This window comes from Myodes glareolus, chromosome 3, assembly GCF_982192425.1.
Source record: "Myodes glareolus chromosome 3, mMyoGla1.1, whole genome shotgun sequence".
NCBI lineage: Eukaryota > Metazoa > Chordata > Mammalia > Rodentia > Cricetidae > Myodes > Myodes glareolus.
Genome location: NC_142028.1, coordinates 129,480,161 through 129,488,064, shown reverse-complemented (window position 1 = coordinate 129,488,064; position 7,904 = coordinate 129,480,161).

Genomic DNA, 7,904 nt, shown 5'->3' with positions numbered 1-7,904 from the left:
CTTTGTAAATGCTGTCGTTTCACTGAAAATCTCTTTGTTTTCGAAAGTGCATTAAGATTCTATGAAGCATTCACCAGAAACTCACATGCGTTTCTCTGGTAAAGAGGAGCAATCTGGCCAAATACTTCAATTCACTGTGCGACGAGAATGAAGTGTAGCTTTACTATGAAAATGCTGTAGTTACAGAGAAAATGACTTTCTTTTGTAAGTGCATTAAAGTTCTATGAAGCAATCATTAAAATCTCACATACTTTTTTTAAATGAGAAGAATTCTATTCAACCATTTCAATTCACTCTTTGAAGTGAATGGAGTGTTGAATTACTTTTTAAAAGTTGTCATTTCAGAGAAATCACTTTGTTTAGTAAGTGCATTTTGATTCTAGGAAGCATTCACTAGAAACCCACATGCGTTTCTCTGAATCAGAAGTAGGGTTTTCAAACACTTCACCTTACTTTGCAAATTGAATGGAGTATTGCATTACTTGTAAATGCTATAGTTTCAGATAAAATCACTTTCTTTTGAAAATCACGTTGTTTTGAAAGTGATTTAAGATTCTATGTAGTATTCACCATAAACTCACATGCGTTTCTCTGAAAGAGGAGAAATCTGTTCAAATACTTGAATTCACTGGTCGAAGTGAATGAAGTGTGGCTTAACTATGAGTATGCTGTAGTTCCAGGGAAAAATCACTTTATTTTGAAAGTGCATTAGGATTCTAGGAAGCATTCACTAGAAACCCACATGCGTTTCTCTGAATCAGAAGTAGGGTTTTCAAACACTTCAAATTACTGTGCAAATTCAATGGAGTACTGCATTACTTGTGAATGCTATCGTTTCAGTGCTACAGTCTGTACACACTGGACAGAATGTACACTGTACAGTCTGTACACACTGGACACAATGTACCCACGGGACACAATGTACACACTGGACAGTATGTACACTGTACATTCTGTATACGTTGGAATCAATGTAAATTGGAAAAATGTACACACTGGACTGAATGTACACTGTACAGTCTGTACACTCTGGATACAATGTACACACTGTTGAGTCTGTACACAAGGGACAAAATGTACACACTGGACTGAATGTACACACTGGACAGTCTGTACAAACTGTACAGAATGTAAACACTGGACAGAATGTACATTTTGGACACAAAGTACACAGTGGAAAGAATGTACACTTTGGACAGTCTGTACACACTGGACACAACATAAACACTCGAGAGTCTGGACACACTGGAAAAATTGTACACACTGGACAGAATGTACACATTGGACAGTCTGTACACACTGCAAAGAAGGTACACACTGGACAGTCTCTAAACACTGGACAGAATGGACACTCTATAGTCTGTACACACTTGGAAGAATGTACACATTGGACAGAATGGACACATTGAACAAAATGTACACATTTACAGTCTGTACACACTGGACACAATGTACACAATTGACAGAATGTACACATTGGACACATTGTCCACAATGGACAGAATGTACACTGTACAGTCTGTACACACTGGACGAAATTTACACATTTTACACTCTGTAACCACTGGCCATAATGTACACACTGGAAGAAAAATGCACATTTTACAGTCTGTAAACACTGTACAGGATATAAACTGTACAGACTGTATACACTGGATACAATGTACACACTGGACAGAATATACTCATTGGACACTGTAATAAATGGACATAATGTACACACTGGAAGGAATTTACACATTTTACAGTCTATATACACTGAACAGAAGGTACAGATTGGACACAACGTACACTGGACACAATGTACACACTGGACAGTCTGTACACACTGGACTAAAAGTACACACTGAACAGAATGTACACACTGGACAGAATGTACACAGTGGACAGATTCTACAATTTGGACACAATGTACACACTGGAAAGAATGTACACTTTGGATAGTCTGAACACACTGGACAGAATGTACACATTGGAGAGAATGTACACAATGGACAATCTGAAAACACTGAAACAATTTACACATTGGACAGTCTGTACACACTGGACAAAATGTACACACTGGACAGATTTTACACAGTGGACAGAATGTACACATTAGACAGTCTGTACACCATGGACAGAATGTAAAAATCGGACAGTCTGTACACACTGGACAGAATGAACACACGGGATAATCTGTACACACTGGACAGAATGTACACACTGTACAGTCTGGAAACACTGAACACAATGTACACATGGGACAGTCTGTACACACTGGACACAATATACACACTGGACAGAATATACACACTGGACAGTCTGTACACCCTGGACAGATTTACACATGGGACAATCTGTACATACTGGACGGAATGTACACATTGGACAGTTGATAACACTGAACAGAATGTACACATTAGACAAAATGTACACACTGGACAGTCTGTACACACTGGACAAAATGTACACACTGGACAGAATGTACAAACTGGACAGTCTGTGCACACTGGACACAATATACACATTGGACAGAATGTACACATTGGACAGAATGTACACATTGGACACTCTGTACACAATGGACACAATGTACCCACTGGACTCAATGTACACACTGAACTGTATGTACACGGTACGGTCTGTACATGTTGGACACAATGTACACCCTGGACAGAATGTACACCGGACATAATGTACACACGAGAGAGTATGTACACTGCACATTCTGTACACACTGGACACAATGTAAACAATGGACAGAATGTACACATTGGACAGAATGTTCACACTGGAAAATCTGTACACACTGGACACAATGTACATATTGGACAGTTTGTAAACACTAAACACAATGTACACATTGGACACAATATACAAACTGGACAGAATGCACAATGTACAGTCTGTACACACTGGACACAATGTACACACTGGACTGAATGTATACTTTGGAGCGTCTGTACACAGTGGACCGAAAGTACACATTGGACACAATATACTCAGTGTACAGAATCTAAAATGTACAGTCTGTACATACTGGATACAATGTACACACTGGACAGTCTGTACACACTGGACAATATGTACACAGTTTGCAGATGGTACACCCTTGACAAAATGTACACATTGGACAGCCTCTACACACTGGACAGATTGTACACATTGGACAGAATGTACACACTGGATAGTCTGTACACACTGGTCGCAATGAACACATTGGACAGTCTGTACACCATGGACAGAAAGTACACACTGGACCGAATGTACACCCTGGGCAGAATGTACACAATGGAATGATTGTACATACGGGACAGTCTGTACACACGGGACAGAATGTACATATAGAACAGTCTGCACACACTGGACAGAATGTACACACTGGACAGTCTGTACACTCTGGGCAGAATGTACACATGGGACAGTCAGTACACACTGGAAAGAATGTACAGATGGAACAGAATGTACACACTGGACAGTCTGTACACACTGGATAGAATGTATACACTGGACCCAATGTACACAATGGCCAGAATGTACACACAGGACTGAATGTACACACTGTACAGTCTGTACACACTGGAAAGAACGTACATATAGGATATTATGTACACACTGGACAGAATGTACACAATGGACAGAATGTACATACTGGACAGTCTGTACACCCTGGACAGAATGTACACAGGGGACAGTCTGAACAAACTGGACATAATGTACTCATTGGACAGTCTGTACACACTGAAGAGAATGTACACATTGGACAAAATATACACACTGGACAGTCTGTGTACCACTGGACAGAATGTACACACTGGACTGTCTGTACACCCTGGACAGAATGTACACGTGGGACAGTCTGAAAAAACTGGACAGAACGTACACATAGGACAGTCTGTAAACACTGGACACAATGAACACATTGGACACAATGTACACACTGAACAGAATGTACACTGTACAGTCTGTATACACTGGACATTCTGTACAACTGGATAGAATGTACACACTGGACAGTATGTATACATTTGATAGTCTGTACACAATGGACAGAATGTACACATTGGACAGTCTGTACACAATGGTCAGAAAGAACACATTGACAAAAATGTACACACTAAACAGAATGTACACAGTACAGTCGGTACCCCCTGGACACTCTGTACAACTGGACAGAATCTACACAATGGACAGTCTGTACACACTGGACACAATGTACACCCTGGACAGAATGTGCACACTGGACAGCCTGTACACACTGGACAGAATATACACTTTCGACACTCTGTACACACTGGACACAATGTACACACTGGACAGAATGTACACATTTTACAGTCTGTACACACTACACTGAATGTACACATTGGACAGAATATACACACTCTACAGTCTGTACACAATGGACCGAATGTACACTGTACAGTCTGTACACACTGGACACAATATATACACTAGACAAAATGTACACATTGGATAATATACACAATGGACACAATGTACACATTGAACACAATGTACACACTGACCAGATTGTACACATTGGACACAATGTACACACTGGACAGTATGTCCACACTGAACAGAATGTGCACACTCGACGAAATGTTAACACGCTACAGTCTGTCCACAATGGGCAAAATACACAAATTGGAAAGAATGTACACTCTGGACAGTCTGTACACACTGGACAGAATGTACACACTGGACAGAATATACAAAATGGACGCAAAGTACACATTTGTCACAATGTACACACTGGACAGAATGTGCACACTCGACAGAAGGTACACACTCTACAGTCTGTACACAATGGGCAGAATGGACAAATTAAACAGAATGTACACACTAGACAGGCTGTACACACTGGACAGAATGTACACACTGGACAGAATGTACACATTGGACACAATGTACACACTAGACAAAATGTACATATTGGACACAGTATACACTGGACAGAATGTACACTGTACAGTCTTTACACACTGGACAAAATGAACAAACTACACAGTCTGTACAAACTGGACACAATATTCACACAGTTCAGTATGTACACACTGGAAAGAATGTACATGCTGGACTCAATGTACACCCTGCACAGAATTTACATATTGGACATTCTGTACACACTGGATACAATGAACACATTGTACACAATGTACACACTGGACAGAATGTTCACATTGGACACAATGTACACACTGGACAGAATGTACACATTGGACACAATGTACCCAATGGACAGAATGTACACATTGGACACAAAGTACACACTGGGCAGACTGTACAATGTACAGTCTGTACACACTGGACACAATGTACATCCTGGGCAGAATGTACCGCTTGGACAGAATGCACACAGGGACACAATGGACACAATGGACAGAATGTACATTGTACAGTCTGTACACACTGGACACAATGTACATACTGGTCAGAATGTACACCTTGGACAGAATGTACTCATTGGAGACAATGTACACACTGGACAGAATGTGCACATTGGACACAATGTACCCAATGGACAGAATGTACACATTGGACACAAAGTACACACTAGGAAGACTGTACAATGTACAGTCTGTACACACTGGACACAATGTACATCCTGGGCAGAATGTACCGCTTGGAGAAAATGCGCACAGGGACACAATGTACACAATAGACAGAATGTACAATGTACAGTCTGTACACACTGGACACACTGTACATACTGGGCATAATGTACACATTGGACTGTGTGTACACAGTAGACAGAATGTGCACATTGGACAGATTGTACACACTGGACAGTCTATACACACTGGACAGAATGTACACACTGAACCGAATGTACACACTGGCCAGAATATACATACAGGACTGAATGTACACACTGGACAGTCTGCACACACTGGACAAAATGTACATATAGGACATTCTGTAGACACTGGACAGAATGTACACAATGGACAGAATGTACACACTGGACAGTCTGTACACACTGGACAGAATGTACACATGGGACAGTCTGAAAAAACTGGACATAATGTACATATTGGACAGTCTGTACACACTGAACAGAATGTACACATTGGACAGAATGTACACACTGGACAGTCCGTCCACACTGGACCGAAAGTACACATTGGTCAGAATGCACACACTGGACAGTCTGTACACACTGGACAGAATGTACACTGTACAGTCGGTATGCCCTGGACACTCTGTACAACTGGACAGAATCTACACAATGGACAGTCTGTACACACAGGAGAGAATGTACACATTGGACACAATGTACACCCTGGACAGAATGTGCACACTGGACAGCCTGTACACACTGGACAGAATATACACTTTCGACACTCTGTACACACTGGACACAATGTACACACTGGACAGAATGTACACACTTTACAGTCTGTACACACTATACTGATTGTACACATTGGAGATAATATACACACTCTACAGTCTGTACACATTGGACCGAATGTACATTGTACAGTCTGTACACACTGGACACAATGTATACACTGGACAAAATGTACACATTGGACATAATATACACAATGGACACAATGTACGCATTGAACACAATGTACACACTGGCCAGAATGTACACACTGGACAGAATGTGCACACTCGACAGAATGTACACACTCTACAGTCTGTCCACAATGGGCAAAATATACAAATTGGACAGAATGTACACACTGGACAGTCTGTACACACTGGAGAGAATGTACACACTGGACAGAATATACAAAATGGACGCAAAGTACACATTTGTCACAATGTACACACTGAACAGAATGTGCACACTCGACGGAAGGTACACACTCTACAGTCTGTACACAATGGGCAGAATGGACAAATTGGACAGAATGTACACACTGGACAGTCTGTACACACTGGACAGAATGTACACAATGGACAGAATTTACACATTGGACACAATGGACACATTGGACACAATGGACACACTGGACAAAATGTACATATTGGACACAGTACACACAGGACATAATGTACACTGTACAGTCTGTACACACTGGACACAATGTACAAACTACAGAGTCTGTACAAACTGAACACAATATACACATTGCACAGTCTGTACACACTGGACACAATATTCACACAGCTCAGTTTGTACACACTGGAAAGAATGTACATACTGGACTCAGTGTACACCCTGCACAGAATTTACATATTGGACAGTCTGGACACACTGGATACAATGAACATATTGGACACAATGTACACACTGGACAGAATGTACACTTACCAGTCTATTCATATTGAACACTCTGTACAAGTGGACAGAATGTACACATTGCACAGTATGTACAGACTGGATAGTCTGAACATGAACATACTAGACAGAATGTACAAATAGGACAGTCTGTAAACACTGGACACAATTAGCACATTGGACACAATGTACACACTGAAAAGAATGTAAATTGTACAGTCTGTACACACTGGACTCTCTGTACAACTGGACAGAATGTACACACTGGACAGTATGTGCACATTGGACAGTCTGTATACAATGGACAGAATGTACACATTGGACAGTCTGTACACACTGGACAGAATGCACACATTGGACAGTGTGTACACACTGGACACAATGAACACATTGACAACAATGTACACACTGGACAGAATGTACCCTGCACAGTCAGTACACTCTGGACACTCTGTACAAATGGATAGAATGTAAACACTGGACAGTGTGTACACACTGGACAGAATGTACACACTGGACAGAATGCACACATTTGACACAATGTACACACTGGAGAGAATGTACACATTGGAAACAATGTACACACTGGACAGAATGTACACATTGGGCACAATGTACCCAATTGACAGAATGTACACATTGGACACAATGTACACACTGGGCAGACTGTACACTGTAG